Source organism: Ambystoma mexicanum, chromosome 14 (assembly GCF_040938575.1).
Source record: "Ambystoma mexicanum isolate Mex_15411 chromosome 14, UKY_AmexF1_1, whole genome shotgun sequence".
Taxonomy (NCBI): Eukaryota; Metazoa; Chordata; class Amphibia; order Caudata; family Ambystomatidae; genus Ambystoma; species Ambystoma mexicanum.
This window is the reverse complement of record NC_090940.1, coordinates 524,989,364-525,006,341: the sequence shown is the minus strand read 5'-3', so window position 1 is coordinate 525,006,341 and position 16,978 is coordinate 524,989,364.

Below are 16,978 nucleotides of genomic sequence, written 5' to 3'. Positions count from 1 at the left end.
ATGCTCTCTTCTTCCCGGCGTTGCTCAAGGTCCATCATGAGGGCACGTGTCAGACTTCTATGGCTCTTGACCCCGTAGTGTAGCCGTAGAGTCTTCAGAATAATACTCTTCCCGAAAGAACAATATACTAGAACAATCTAGGAAGATTATTAAACAGAAGATGGACCTCAGTCTCGAGTTGGCGCGGAACAGGATGTACAAGACGACTTCCGAGACAAACACCAGAACAGGTCATTCCCTGCAGAAAAACACCAACAATCACTATGCAAAAATAGACTATCCTTGGAACAGGAAACAAGCTGACAGTCACCAACTAACCTGTGGAAAGCGTGAAACTGGAGAGGAGCCAAGGAAATGCTGGCGGTTCAAAATAGGAGATGATAACTGCAATAAATATTTCAACAGGTGAGTATCGAGTGATATGAAAAAAACAGAACGATATGTGCATAGAGCAAGTAGACTTATCAAAATCAGAATGAAGAGAAGTCCTTTACCGCACTGTGCTGAAGAAGTAACAAGACCCCTTCCGAGGGAACGAGGACGCCTCTCCTGAGGTGGCGAGTCTCTAGTTCCAGGAAAGCCACCAGACCCGACGGCAGGAGAACGCCTACCCTGAAGTGGCGAGTCTCTAGCCCAGGTGCGCCACAGGACCCGACGGCACGAGGACGCCTATTGGAGGAGCTGTAGAGTGAATGACAACACAGAAAGTGGTAAGGTTCAGTTCCAAAGAAGAATTTGTTTAGCTCCTAGAACCAGAGAGTACTGGATACTGTGGCCGGAGACTTGGTGAGCAGAGATCCGTTCAGGCAGACAGATGTATGAAATCCGCAGGCAAAATATCAGGCAAGGGCAAGAACTAGGGAAATCCGTGGAGCAAGCCGAGGTCTGGTAACCGGTGAGCAATAGAACTATTCGAGATACCAAAGCAGTCCAGGTAACGAAGCGTAGGTTCAGCAAGAATCAGAGAATAACAAGGACAGACAAGGGTAAGGCAGAAAACAGTAGTCAAACGGCGTAATCTTTGGTCAAAACAGTCATACACAATCAAGGCACAAAAACCGTCAGATGCTTAATCAGAAGCACCGTGACCCGTAAGCCGGCGGCTTATGAGGCTGCTGCCACGTGACTTGATAGAGCGTGTCACGTGACCCGGAGATCCTGAACGCCGCACCAGTTTCCATGGCAACCGACTACGTTCCAGGAAACTGGTGCGGCAGTGAGGAAAGCCCTACGGGACATAAGAGCGGTCAAACGCCTTGCTTTCCATGACCGGATACGTAGAATATCATGGCCTCTTCTCAGATTCTTATGTGAGGAGGAAGGAGGAACTGAAGAGTGACAGCTTGCAGGTAGGCGTTTCCTAACAGTACCTTTCCCCAAAGAACGCCCCACTCTCCTGCCAGCCCAGAATTCAGAGACGAGTCTCGGAGCATGGACATTATCCACAGGTTCCCAGGAGCGATCCTCCGGACCATAACCAACCCAGTCAATCAGATATTGTCGCACTCACCTGGAAACCCTGGTGTCCAATATCATCCGAACTTCAGGAGAACCCTGCACCACTCTGGGACAAGGTTGAATAGACAAATGCATCGAAGAAGTGCAAGGCTTAATCAAAGACACATGGAAGACAGGATGAATTTTCCACTGCACTGGAAGCTGTAGACGAACGGTCACAGGGTTAAGCACCTCCGTAACTGGAAAAGGACCCACAAAACGGGGCTGAAGAGTCTTCTGGCCCGGCATCTTCAGATGTTTGGTGGACAACCAGACCTTCGAACCTACTAGATACATGGGAGAAGGAGACCAGTGAGTATCTGCCAAGGCCTTGGCACTGGCCTGTGCGTGTAGTAAGTGTTGTTTGACATCGTCACGCAACTTAACCAGGTCACAGATGCAAACAGAAGCTGCAGGAGTGACCAACCGAGGAACGGGCAACAGTGGAAGGGACCGAGGGTGAAAGCCATACAGAGCATGAAAACGGGATGACTGAGTAGAAGAATGCAGGGAATTATTATAGGCAAATTCTGCCATACCCAGAATTGAAAGCCAGGTGCCATGATATTGCAATGTAAGACAACAAAGTTATTGCTCCAGGGTAGCATTAAGCCGCTCGGTTTGGTCGTCCGTTTGGGGATGATAGGCAGTAGAAAATCTGTCGTCAATACCCAGAGCAGAAGTGACAGCTCTCCAGAACTTGGAGGTGAATTGCGTCCCCCTGTCAGATATTAAAATAGTAGGCAAGCCATAAGAACAGAATACGTTCTGGAGAAACAAATCCGCCAAAACCAGAGCCGAAGGTAGGCCTCTACAAGGCACAAAGCGGGCCATTTTCGTGAAATAATCAATTACGATCCAGAGAGTGTCATAACCCCTAATAGCAGACAGTTCAACAATAAAATCCATTGAGATCATGGTCCAAGGTACATCAGGAATTGGAAGTGGACGAAGAAGACCCACGGGCTTACTATGGGACGACTTTCCTTGATCACAGATGGCACAAGAAGTGGCGTAGGTATGCACATCTTTGCTCATGGAGGGCCACCGGATGAGCTGCCACCTTAGAATCATGACACCAAGTAAAGACGACCTTGAACATATGGCAAGTCTTGCACCAAATCCATCTTATAATCCTTAAGCTCCAGGGGGTTTGAGCGCACCCAGTCCTACAACATTGTTTTCATAGAGGGTTGCAATATACATCCACAGACAACTTAGTGAGGAAGCACAAATTTGCTTTCAACGTCAGTATGTGGATTCAGTTCATGAATACGGGATAAGGCGTCCTCCTTGGAATGCTGCGGGCCTGGACGGTAGGTTATAACAAAATTATAGGTGGAAAATAATTCATGCCATCTGGTATGGCGGGCAGTATTGCACTTCACTGAACGTAGGGCCACAAGATTTCCGTGGTCAGTAAAGACGAACAGGTGAGGAGGTACCCAGTAGATGATGTTGCCAAACAAGGAAATCATCCCGAACAGCAAGAAGTTCATTTTCCGTAACAAAATAGTTTTTCTCATAAGAACTCAACTTACGGGAATGGAAAGTGACTGGATGCAGAATACCGGAATCACGACAAGCCTGTGAAAGAATAGCACCGAGTGCTACATCCGAGGCATCAGCCTCCACTATGAAAGGCAGATTGTGATCTGGATGCTGAAGAATTGGAGCAGTGGTGAAGGCTTTCTTCAAAAATTCAAAAGCTTCCTGAGCCGCCTCATCCCACTCGAAACGTCGCTTACTGTTTGTCAAAGCAGTTAATGGGGCAACAATGGTAGAAAAAGAATGTATAAAACGTCTATAGAAATTCGAGAATCCTAGGAAGGATTGCAAGGACTTCCGATTTTTCGGAACTGGCCAGTCCAGAACCACATGAACTTTGGCATTACTCATCCTTATGCCTTTGTTGGTAATAACATATCCCAAGAATTCCACTGAAGAGGTGTGGAAAATACACTTCTCCAGTTTTGCATACAGGCGATTATCCCGAAGTCGCAGCAAAACAGAACGTACATGGTGGACATGGGATTCAAAATCAGGTGAAAATACAAGAATGTCATCTAAATAAATGACCACGATGACATCCAACATGTCCCTGAAAACGTCATTAATGAAATGTTGGAAAGTTGCGGGAGCATTACATAGCCCAAATGGCATTATACAGTATTCAAATAAGCCATAGCGTGTTTTGAAGGCTGTTTTCCACTCATCCCCCTGGCAAATTCTTACAAGGTTATAAGCCCCTCGTAGATCCATCTTGGTAAAGATCTGTGATGACCCGAGCTGGTCGAGTAGGACAGAGATCAGTGGTATCGGGTACTGGTTCCTTAACGTGACTGAATTCAACTCACGGTAATCTATACATGGTCTCAAGTCCCCCTCCTTCTTAGGTACAAAGAACATTGGAGAGGCCGCAGGGGAACTAGAGGGACGAATGAACCCAGATTTCAGAGATTTCTGTATATATTCCTTCAAAAGGGCATCTTCCTTAACTGTAAGCGAATAAACTCGACCTGAGGGCAGTTTAGCTCCCGGAACCAGATCGATAGGGCAATCATAAGGGTGGTGAGGTGGTAATATTTCTGCTCCGATGGGATCAAACACATCTCGATACGAGGCATGGACGTCCAGCAGATCAGTCATGGAAACATCACCTATCACTGAAGCCGTACTTAAAAGAAGTCGGCACGGGTTAGCAGAGATAGGTGAGAGAGTGTTACGCTCACCTGATTCCCACGGGGGCGTCGATCTGGACTGGCCCACTGTTGCTTCCACCAGAGTAACACGTAGAGCCGAGATGACAGACTGGACAGACCCACTTAACTTTGTTTGTTGGATTCGTACAAATATCTTTCTGCAATGGAGAAAGGGAATTAACCTCCCGTAATCTGAGCGTTAACCCGCCTTCCCACTCCCCTTGTCTGCCCACAGAACACTCCTGAAGTTCTCTCTAAATCTCACCTGAAGATTTGGAAAGATGAGCTCTCCATCCTGCGTCGAGCGCAGGGGCGCGTAGACGACCAGTTACTTCACTGGCGTGGAGGAATTGGTGAGTTCCAGTATTGACTCTAAATCCAATTGTTCGTAAGAGTTCAAAAGTCTGATCTTCACTCTGCCAGATTCCTTGCACGTTGCGGATTTAAACCACCAGAAGAGTTCCAAGTGGCAATTGGTAAGATCCTGGTAAGTCTATTGTGGTTCTCCCCTTTGGGGCCGGGGTACAGCGATGATGCAGAATTCACTGCGCCGACCCAAAATGAGGTGAGTACCCCCCTGTTGTAAATCAGGTAAGTCTTTGGGGGTAGGTTGTATTGTCCTTGTTTTTTTCCCCTTACGGGCTGGGTTGCGGCGGTGATGCGGAATTGACTGCGCCAACCCGAGATGAGGTGAGTACCCCCTATGGTAATCAGGTAGGTCTTTGGGGGTGATTTGTATTGTCCTTGTTTTCCCCTTAGGGGCCGGGGTGTGGCAGTGATGCAGAATTGACTACGCCGACCCGAGATGAGGCGAGTACCCCCGTGTGGTAAATCAGGTAAGTCTTTGGGGGTGGTTTGTATTGCCCTTGCTCACCTATCTGTTCTTGTCTCCCCCAGGTGTTGAAGAATGTCCTGGAGATGCTGGATTTGCGATGGAGTAAAGGAATGCAGCGCCGGTTGGTGAGTTCAGCGCGGCTCTGCGAGGTGCGTGGCAATACACCTGAGAAGGCTTCTCTCTTCCAGATCGACGATGTGCTGGATCAAGGATTCAGGTAAGGGTTTTGTTCTGACCTCTTCTCCTTCTCCTTTTCTTGTTCCAGGTGTTCCAGGGCTGAAGCGGGCGTGGCTGAAGACTGGAGCTGCTGAAGACACGGTGAGCGTTACGCTGCAGCAAGCAGAATAACGCAAAGCACGTGTGGCTGTCAGGGTGTGGCTTAAATAGCCTTGGACGAAGTCCCAGGTAAGTATTCTTCCACAGCCCCACCCGAGAGGAAAGGAGTCCCTGAGGTAAAGTAGTCCCTTTAAGCCTCATTTGGCTTGTGGCTTCGTGCAGCAGGGTCTGCATCAGGTAGGTATGCAGCATGGTCTGCAACAGGTAAGATTTCTGTAATGAGCCTGGCGCCCATGGCGCCAGGACTGACTTTATTCTTATGAGCCTGGCGCCATAGGCGCTTGGACTGTAGCCAAAGAGCCCCTAACTGGGGTTTTTGGGCATGCTTCAAGTGGCATGATGCCTGCTTCCGGGGTTGCTGGGCCTGGTCTGGCTTTACGGGGGCAGGCATGGTGACAGCACTCCCCCTCAAGGCCCCTCCTAAAGCTGTTCTCCCTCTCGGCCTTGGTTTGTCTGGAAATTCTTGGTGGAACCTTTTCACTAATTGAGGTGCATGCACATGGTCACTAGGCTCCCAAGATCTTTCTTGTGGACCATAACCTTTCCAATCAATGAGATAGAAGAGTTTTGATCTCACCCTTTTAGAGTCCAAAATATTCTTGACTCCAAATTCGGGTTCCCAGTCTATGAGGATAGGCTCAGGTGGAGTGGTTAGTCTAGTTCCTGGTTGCACAGGCTTCAAAAGAGACACGTGAAAAACAGGATGAACACGCATATGACCAGGCAGGTCCAACTTGACGGCCACTGGGTTAATAATAGCCTTAATAGAATAAGGTCCCAAGTACCTTGAGTTAAAAGTCTGTGTTCCTTTGAGTGTTAAGTACTTGGTGGCTAACCATACTTGGTCCCCTACTTGGTATTGCGGTGCTTCACTCCTGTGTTGATCAGCATCCTACTTGTATTTATCCTTAGCCTTTTGTAAATGTGCAGTCGCCTCTTTAAAGGCTTGTGTGATAACAGCGTGGAGATGGTCCACCGCAGGCATCTCTAAATGCTGGGGAGAATATAAGTCTGAGGTTCGAGGGTGGTGACCATATATTGTAAAAAAAGGGATTTGTTTAGTTCCTGAGTGTACAGAATTATTGTATGCATACTCGGCGATCCAAAGAATGTCTTTCCAATCCTCCTCAGATTGATGTAGCATACAACGTAGGTATTGCTCAAGAGTCTAGTTGGTTCTCTCAGTTTGACCGTCGGTCTGGGGATGGTGGTTGGTTGAAAGTCTAACATCAATTTGTGCCAGCTGGCAGCACTTCCTCCAAAAATGTGAAATAAATTGGCTTCCCCGGTCTGAAATTAACACGGAAGGAAAGCCGTGTAGACGGACAACATTTTCAAGGAACTCCTTGGCCAGGATTGAAGCTGAAGGTATTCCTTTTAAAGGAATGAAATGGGCCATTTTAGAAAAAAGATCTACTATAACTAGAATGGTGTTATAACCTTTGCACGGGGGTAAATCCGTGATAAAGTCTAATGACAAGGTATGCCAAGGAGTAGGTGGTATGTCTAACGGTTGTAATAATCCAGCGGGTTTTTTCTTTTCCCCTTTATTTTGAGCGCAAATGCCACAAGACATGACAAACAACTTGACATCTTTTCGCCAGGTGGGCCACCAAATCTGTTTCTTGATTTTGGATTCAGTTTTAGCAATGCCAGGATGTCCTTCCATCAAGGTGTCGTGGTAATGAGAAATGACAAGTTTCTGTAGTTCCTCTAGTGGCAAAAATAGCCGGCCTTGGTAATAAGGTAGATTGTTGGTGACAGAATACTCTGGGCCTTTCCTTGCCCAGCCCTGTAGGGCATCGGAATCAAAGAGTTGATGGACCTTATCTTGAATGTCCTCCAGAGAGTGTATGGATGTCAGACCAAGGATCCTCTGTTCAGGAATTATGGGTACAGGTTCTAAAGCTCTTTCTGTTTCTCCCATTCCTATTCGGGACAGGGCGTCAGCTTTTCCATTTTTACAACCTGGTCGATAGGTTATTACAAAATCAAACTCTGCAAAGAACAATGCCCAACGGAGTTGGCGTAAAGATTGGGCCTTGGCTACCTTTAGGTATTGTAAGTTGCGGTGATCGGTGATGACCATAATGGTATGCCTAGCGCCCAGCAGATAGTGCCGCCAAGCCTTGAAGGCGGACTTGATGGCCAACAGTTCCTTGTCGGTTATAGCATAATTTAATTCGGGAGCCGAAAACTTTCTTGACCAAAATGCCACTGGGTGCAGCTGGTTAGTTTCAGGATCCTTTTGGGAGAGCACTGCTCCCATAGCTGAACTGGATGCATCTGTTTAAACTATGTCGGGAAGCTCTGAGCGCGGGTGTCGTAATACAGGAGCAGACGTGAATTTCTTTTTTAACTCTTGGAAGGCGTTCTCGGCTTCTTCAGTCCATGTAAAGCGTTTATTCTTTCGCAATAGTGTTGTAATGGGATGTACAATGTGTGAGAAGTCCGGGATAAACCTGCGGTAGAAATTGGCAAAGCCGAGCATGGTTTGAACTCCTTTGACTGAGCTTGGCAAAGGCCAATTAAGAATTGCGTCCACCTTCCGTGTATCCATCCGGATTCCTTTCGGGGTCAGAAAAAATCCAAGAAACTCTACTTCCGTAGTGTGAAAGATGCACTTTTCCAGTTTAGCGTATAACTTATACTGGCATAACTTTTCTAGGACTGCTCGGACGTGCTTTACATGATCGGATTCTGATAGGGAGTATACTAAGATATCGTCGATGTAAACGACTACACAAACAAGACATTGTTCATGAAGAACTGGAAGGCTGCTGGAGCGTTACATAGTCCGAAAGGCATCACCTGGTACTCAAATAATCCGTACTTGGTGCGAAAAGCAGTCTTCCATTCGTCACCCTCTTTGACGCGTACCAGATGATATGCCCCCCGAAGGTCTAGTTTTGTGTATATACAAGAGTTCTTTACCTAGTCTAGTAGTTCAGGGATCAAAGGCAAAGGGTACCGATTCTTGATAGTTATCTGATTCAGCGCGCGGTAGTCAATGCATGTTCTAAGGTCGCCTTCCTTTTTTGGCACGAAAACAAAGCGGAAGATGCAGGGGACTTGGACGGGCGGATGAAGCCATTAGCAAGATACTGGTCTAGGTACTGGCGCAAGTGGAGATTTTCAGGTTCCGTGAAGGCATAGATTCTGCTGCAAGGTGGTTGTGCTCCTGGTATGAGATCTATTTGACAATCATACGATCTGTGCGGTGGTAGGTGTTTGGCTGCTCCTTTTGAAAGACATCCTGAAAGTCTTGGTATTCAGCAGGTAATTGTATGGCAGCTAGGATTATTGGGGCCAGCACTGAATTTAGAGTTCTCTTTGGGTAACAGGTGTTAGCACATTCTGGGAAGGTTAGTCTCTTCTCTCGCCAATCAATACAGGGATTGTGTTTTTCCAACCAAGGGATTCCTAGTATCAGTTGAAACTGTGGAGCCTTGATTAAATCAAACACCATAACCTCTCGGTGGCCATCCTGACCCAGCAAAGTCATCTCTGCAGTGGAATGAGTTACGGGCCCAGAGGCAATTTCAGTTCCATCAACAGTGGTGACGACATCGGTAGTGGTCTTTCGGGTGAGAGGTAGATTCATCCTGGAAGCCAATCCGTAGTCCAAATAGTTTCCTATAGCTCCACTATCTATGTACGCCTTTACCGCGTGCATGCGTGATGGCTGCTCTGGATCTATAAGGACCATAGGTATGGTGAAATGCGAGGTCAGAGTGTCCTTCTTTAAGCTCGGCAAGCTGACCTCTACGCTTGCCGGGCGTGATCGTTTCCCGAGTCAGGTTTCAAGTGGTTTTCGTCTGCTGCTCCTATAGTTTTCTTGGGTGGTTTTACAGGGCAGTTCCGAAGGAAATGACCAGTAGCTCCGCAATATAAACATAATTGCTGTTGCCGTCTTCTTTCCCTTTCCTTCTGGGTCAAGGGTCCTCTAACCCCCCCGATTTGCATGGGTTGAGGCATCTACCCCCTTCGAGGGTACGTAGGTTTTAACCAAGACCTTGTTTTCAAACTTGGTTCGATCAGCCTTTCTGGTTTGAAGTCTGTGATCTAACTGGACCACAAAATCTATATATTCAGCACAGTCTAAAGGCGGGTTCACGACTTGGGCTAAAACATCCTTGAGTTCTCCCCGAAGCCCTCGATGGAATAATGTAATTCGCTTGGCTTCAAGCCATTCGGTTTCCACAACTAATCTATTGAAAGTTGGAATGTAAGATAAAAGATCCTGATTACCTTGCCGTAAGGATAAAAGTTCGTTATCCAAAGTCTGTCCTTGGGAATGTCGGGCGAACAGTTTTTCCATGCTAGTTCGAAAACCTTGGAAATCTCGAAGAATCGGGTCATCCTGATTTACTAGCGGAATGGACCAGTCCGCTGCACTGCCACTGAGATATGACAGTACAAAAGCTACCTTGGCTTGATCATTTGGGAAAGCTCCATGTCTACATAAAAAGTGTAAGCGACATTGATTCATGAATATAGCAAACCTTTTAGGGTCTCCGGCAAAGCGTTCAGGCGGAGCCAAGGGAACGGCTCCAGGAAGGTTTATCTGCACCGGGTTACTCGGTGGCACCGGAGCTGGGCTGGCCCCGAGTCCAGGTAGATGTGTTTGTCCAGCCTGGCTTTGTAATAGCTGTCTGGCCAAATCATCAGTTCGTTCTTTTGACACTATCAATTCCCTCCTGAGGGCATTGGTTTCCTGGCGGGCGGAATGCACTTCGGCCCTTAGTTCCCCTAATAATTGGGCCAACTGATCAGTTTCTGAGGTCTCCATGACGCCCAGGTGGGTTTTTGTAGGTAGGCTTTGCGTTCTGTTACGCTCACCTGATTCCCACGGGGGCGTCGATCTGGACTGGCCCGCTGTTGCTTCCACCAGAGTAACACGTAGAGCCGAGATGACAGACTGAACAGACCCACTTAACTTCGTTTGTTGGATTTGTACAAATATCTTTCTGCAATGGAGAAAGGGAATTAACCTCCTGTAATCTGAGCGTTAACCCGCCTTTCCACTCCCCTTGTCTGCCCACAGAACACTCCTGAAGTTCTCTTTAAATCTCACCTGAAGATTTGGAAAGATGAGCTCTCCATCCTGCGTCGAGCGCAGGGGCGCGTAGACGACCAGTTACTTCACTGGCGTGGAGGAATTGGTGAGTTCCAGTATTGACTCTAAGTCCAATTGTTCGTAAGTGTTCAAAAGTCTCATCTTCACTCTGCCAGATTCCTTGCACGTTGCGGATTTAAACCACCAGAAGAGTTCCAAGTGGCAATTGGTAAGATCCTGGTAAGTCTATTGTGGTTCTCCCCTTTGGGGCCGGGGTACAGCGATGATGCAGAATTCACTGCGCCGACCCAAAATGAGGTGAGTACCCCCCTGTGGTAAATCAGGTAAGTCTTTGGGGGTAGGTTGTATTGTCCTTGTTTTTCCCCTTAGGGGCCGCGGTGCGGCGGTGATGCGGAATTGACTGCGCCGACCTGAGATGAGGTGAGTACCCCCCTGTGGTAAATCAGGTAAGTCTTTGGGGGTGATTTGTATTGTCCTTGTTTTCCCCTTAGGGGCCGGGGTGCGGCAGTGATGCAGAATTGACTACGCCGACCCGAGATGAGGTGAGTACCCCCCTGTGGTAAATCAGGTAAGTCTTTGGGGGTGGTTTGTATTGCCCTTGCTCACCTATCTGTTCTTGTCTCCACCAGGTGTTGAAGAATGGGCTGGAGATGCTGGATTTGCGATGGAGTAAAGGAATCCAGCACCGGTTGGTGAGTTCAGCGCGGCTCTGCGAGGTGCGTGGCAATACACCTGAGAAGGCTTCTCTCTTCCAGATCGACGATGTGCTGGATCAAGGATTCAGGTAAGGGTTTTGTTCTGACCTCTTCTCCTTCTCCTTTTCTTGTTCCAGGTGTTCCAGGGCTGAAGCGGGCGTGGCTGAAGACTGGAGCTGCTGAAGACACGGTGAGCGTTATGCTGCAGCAAGCAGAATAACGCGAAGCATGTGTGGCTGTCCGGGTGTGGTTTAAATAGCCTTTAAAGAAGTCCCAGGTAGGTATTCTCCCACAGCCCCACCCGAGAGGAAAGGAGTCCCTGAGGTAAAGTAGTCCCTTTAAGCCTCATTTGGCTTGTGGCTTTGTGCAGCATGGTCTACATCAGGTAGGTATGCAGCATGGTCTGCAACAGGTAAGATTTCTGTAATGAGCCTGGCGCCCATGGCGCCAGGACTGACTTTATTCTTATGAGCCTGGCGCCATAGGTGCCAGGACTGTAGCCAAAGAGCCCCTAACTGGGGTTTTTGGGCATGCTTCAAGTGACATGATGCCTGCTTCCGGGGTTGCTGGGCCTGGTCTGGCTTTCCGGGGGCAGGCATCGTGACAGAGAGACATACAATTCTCCTCACAATATGTAGAAACAAAAAACACATCACCAGACTGCCAATTAATATTAGGGTTGTGTTGAACCAACCATAGTAACCCCAGGATGACCCTGAACTGAGGGGCCACGATAACGTCAAATACGATGATTTCGCTGTGACCCGAGTCCGTATTCATATACAAAGGGATTGTTTGTTCAACCACTAACCCGGATTGGAGCGTGGTTCCATCCACAGCGTTAACATGTTCTGGTCTGGATTTAGAGACTAAAGGATTACCCAGATTCCGAACATACTGCGTATCCACATAATTTCCTGTGGCACCAGAATCGAGCACAGCCTTTACTGCACATGCAGAACCATTAGGCTGTTCAACTGGTCTGAGATGGTAAAGGCCACCGAGACCATATGGTCCTCAGAATTTGAGCACGGCAAGCGGATGCCTTCTATTGCCGGGCTTTTGCGTTGCCCTGTTTCTTTGGTTTTCGTGGACAGAGCTGTAATATATGGTCGGGAGAACCGCAATAAAAACACAGATTGTCTTTTTTGCGTCACTCCCTCTCATCAGGAGTCAAAGGACCTCGAACTACACCAATCTGCATGGGCTCGGAACCTGCAGCTGCAGTATTTGGGACTTGTACTGGCACAGGGACATGAGTTTTCTTTTCCCCTTTCCGCTCGGAACGCCTAGCGTCTATTTGTAAGACCAAATCAAGAAGGTCAGAGAAAGCGGTGGGAAGAACAGGAACCGTGGACAAAATGTCCTTTAAAGAATCGGATAAACCCTTGTAAAACAAAGAGGACTTCTTCTCTTCCGGCCAGTTTGTTTTGGCCGATAACTGGTTGAACTTGGCTAGATAGGAAAACAAAGGGGCATCCCCTTGAGTAAGGTTCAATAATTCTAAATCAGTGGCTTGTGACTTGTATCTAGTGTCAAAAACTCGACTCATCGCTGACAGGAGCGCGTCACAGTCATGCAACATACGACTCCTCACCTCAAGTAAAGGGTTAGCCAAAGCTGCCGCGGTACCACAAGATGTGAGAGGACAAATGCGGCCTTGGTTGTTGAATCCGGAAATGAGTTAGGACGACATAAAAAATGTAAACAACATTGATTTACAAACGTCCTAAACACCTTAGGGTCCCCCATGAACCTTTCAGGTGGAGCCATAGGAAACTGCGCTGTTAAATAAACAGGCCCGTGTCCTGGGCTTATAGATGCTTGGCCAGGAGTGGCTGCTCCAGATGCCCCAGCGACCGCGGGACTGGTGGTGGGTATGGCTGCCTGAAGTACCGTCCATACACCGTTGTGTAGCGATATGAGCTACAGCCACATCTGTATGTAAATCTGCCACCAGTTACATGATTCCCGCAAGGTTTTCACTGAGGTCCATGGTAAGGCTTCTGATTCTGTCAGACTTCTATGGCTCTTGACCCCGTAGTGTAGCCGTAGAGTCTTCAGAATAATACTCTTCCCGAAAGAACAATATACTACAACAATCTAGGAAGATTATGAAATAGAAGATGGACCTCAGTCTCAAGTTGGCGCGGAACAGGATGTACAAGACGACTTCCGAGACAAACACCAGGACAGGTTATCCCCCGCAGAAAAACACCAACAATCACTATGCAAAAATAGACTACCCTTGGAACAGGAAACAAGCTGACAGTCACCAACTTACCTGTGGAAAGCGTGAAACTACAGAGGAGCCAAGGTAATGCTGGCGATTCAAAATAGAAGATGATAACTGCAATAAATATTTCAACAGGTGAGTATCGAGTGATAGGAAAAGAAAAGAACGATATGTGCATAGAGCAAGTAGACTTACCAAAATCAGAATGCGTAGAAGTCCTTTACCGCACTCTGCTGAAGAAGTAACAAGACCCATTCCGAGGGCACGAGGACGCCTCCCCTGAGGTGGCGAGTCTCTAGTTCCAGGAAAGCCACCGGACCCGACGGCACAAGGACGCCTACCCGGAAGTGGCGAGTCTCTAGTCCCAGGTGCGCCACCGGACCCGATGGCACGAGGACGCCTATTGGAGGGGCTGTAGAGTGGATGACAACACAGAAAGTGGTAAGGTTCTGTTCCAAAGAAGAATTTGTTTAGCTCCTAGAACCAGAGAGTACTGGGTACTGTGGCCGGAGACTTGTTGAGCAGAGATTCGTTCAGGCAGACAGATGGATGAAATCCGCAGGCAAAATATCAGGCAAGGGCAAGAACTAGGGAAATCCGTGGAGCAAGCCGAGGTCTGGTAACCAGTGAGCAATAGAACCATTTGAGATACAAAAGCAGTCCAGGTAACGAAGCGTAGGTTCAGAAAGAATCAGAGAATAACAAGGACAGACAAGGGCTAGGCAGAAAACAGTAGTCAAAAGGCGTAATCCGTGGTCAAAACAGTAATACACAATCAAGGCACAAAAACCGTCAGATGCTTAATCAGAAGCACCGCGACCCGTAAGCCGGCGGCTTATCAGGCTGCTGCTACGTGACTTGATAGAGCGTGTCACGTGACCCGGAGATCCTGAACGCCGCACCAGTTTCCATGGCAACCGACTACGTTCCAGGAAACTGGTGCGTGCAGTGAGGAAAACCCTATGGGACAGAAGAGCGGTCGAATGCCTTGCTTTCCATGACCGGATACGTAGAATATCATGGCCTCTTCTCAGATTCTTATGTGAGGAGGAAGGAAGAACTGAAGAGTGACAGCTTGCAGGTAGGCGTTTCCTAACAGCACGACCCACTTATTTCACAATCCCAAAGAGGCATGGGAATGGCTCAGAACACAGATCCTCAATGGGCCTGCGGCCCGACGCTCACCCTCCAGATCGTCTGCACGGAAGCCCAGGCCCGAACAACGCTTGCCACCCTTAACTCCGGTGCACCCGGAAGCCGAGTCACCACAGCACCCTGCTAAAAATATCACAGAGAAGGGGATGAGGTCTGGGCAAACTAGATCTTGATCTGCAATGTAACATTACGGAAAATCCACGCTAGTGGTCGCTGCCCTACAGGCTGCGCAGTTCCGACCGCAGTCCGCGTGACCCCGTAGAAGTTACTACTCTAGCCAGGGTCATCCCGAGGAAGTTTCCTAAGTTATAAGTTTGATGTTTGGGTGACAGGTGCTCCCAGTTGGGGGGGGAAGTAGAGGGTGGGGGGAGTTTTAAGGGGGTAAGTAATCAGGATCGCTGGATAAGAAGGCAGCACACCGACACATGCTGGCAGGAGAATCAAGCACTGTCTGAGGGCGGGGCCAGTCACATCTGAGCTACCCAGTCATCAGCCACTCAACCACAGGTCAACCCCCAGAAGGCTCCCTCTGGTGAATACCTCTGTGCACCTTGGAAACACAAGGGAATACCATTGCTCCTTCCAGATACCCCATTAAGTAACTCACGCAGATAGAATAAACACCAACACACTATCCTTACTGTCCTGGAACGTTAACAGCCTCGGCTCCAGCGTGAAATGAAAATTGGTGCTCCAGTAGCTCAACCGTTATTCACCCGACATAGCTCTCCTTAATGAAACACATCTAATCGGCATAAACATCAACTTCTTCAAAAGATCCAATTACCTGCATACCTACCACGCCGGATTCACGAAAAGAGCCAGGGGTACGATGGTGCTCGTTCACAAGCGAGTCCCTCTGCAGGTCCAAAAAGTCAGAACTGATCCTCTGGGCCGCTATGTGTTGCTGCTCGCTGACATATGGGGTGAGAAATGGGGCCTCGTCGCAATCTACGCCCCCCCCCCCCACACTCACGAAAGAACTGTTGACCGAACTGCGGAAACCTGCTCCTGGAAGAAGAGGCCAACCTGTGGGTGATAGGAGGAGATTTCAACGAAGTGATGGATGTCACAGTCGATAGATCTTACAGGAGACTGGGAGGCCGGCCCGTCCTGACACCGCTTGCCACGTTCGCCGAGGCACTGGGGCTAACAGACACATGGCGCTCACTCCATGGTGATGAGGCTGGCTTCTCCTTTTTTTTTCCGGCGTGCACAAATCATTCTCAAAGATTGACTATGCCTTCATCCCCCGTAACACAAACCACAGACTGCTGTCTGCTGAATTCCTCGCAAGGGGAATTTCAGACCGCTCTCTGCTCCTCATAACCATGAAGAATCCCTCCCAAAGCCTGGATCGCAACTGGCGCTTGAGCACATACCACTTGCGGCTCCCTGAAATTGCAGAAAAGTTGGGGAAAAAAGACAGCTGAATACTTTGAAATAAACAAAGGCTCAGTTGAATGCCCGATCTCGATCTGGGAGGCATATAAGACGGTCCTCCGTGGAGAAGCTATCTCTGCGGTTTCCGCCCACTGAAAACGACATGCCCAAAAGGTCAGGGAAGCAGAAGCACAAGTCCTGGAATGCGAATGGCAAATCCTGGTGCACAACACTCAAGAAGCAAAGGAGGCTCTGATCACGGCACAAGATGCCCTCAGCAATACAGCTCTGGAAAATGTACGAACCGCCAATCAGCTAATCCGGAGCCAAATTTACGAACGAGGTGATAAAGCAAATAAAACCCTGGCCTGGATGGAGAAACGGGAGCAAAGCAGAGGACATGTGCGGGCTATCAAATCTCTGGTGGGAACATTGCTGACCAAAGACTTTGACATAGTGGAAGCATTTGCAGCTTACTACAAGAAACTCTATACTCCGCCTACCGGAAGCCCTGCACTTAAGCCCTCTCTCTACCTGGACAGGATTGAGATCCCGAAACTCGCACAACACCAATCAGACCTCCTGAACGCTGAAATTACGGAGACTGAAATACAAGAGGAGCTCGCACAGCTTCAACCCGGGAAAACTCCGGGCCCCAACGGTTTCCCCACCGAGACTTGGAAATGCCTCGGAGGCACACTATCGACCCATATGCACCGCATCTACCTATGCAGTAAAGAACAAGGGGCACTTCCCCCGGACCTCAGAAAGGCATGCATAGTTGTCATACATAAAGCGGGAAAGCCCCCAGAGGAATGTGCCTCCTACCGTCCCATTTCTCTGATCAACGGAGAAGCCAAGGTCCTTGCCAGAACACTTGCTAATAGACTATTGAAGGTGATTGAGACTCTTGTACACCCGGACCAATGTGGATTCATGCCCAACAAATCCACCCGCATGAACTTACGCAGAATCCAAATCGCCCTGAGCAGAGCCACAGAAATACCGGCTCCACTGGCCCTCCTGGCAGTGGACTTTGAGAAGGCATTTGATTCTGTG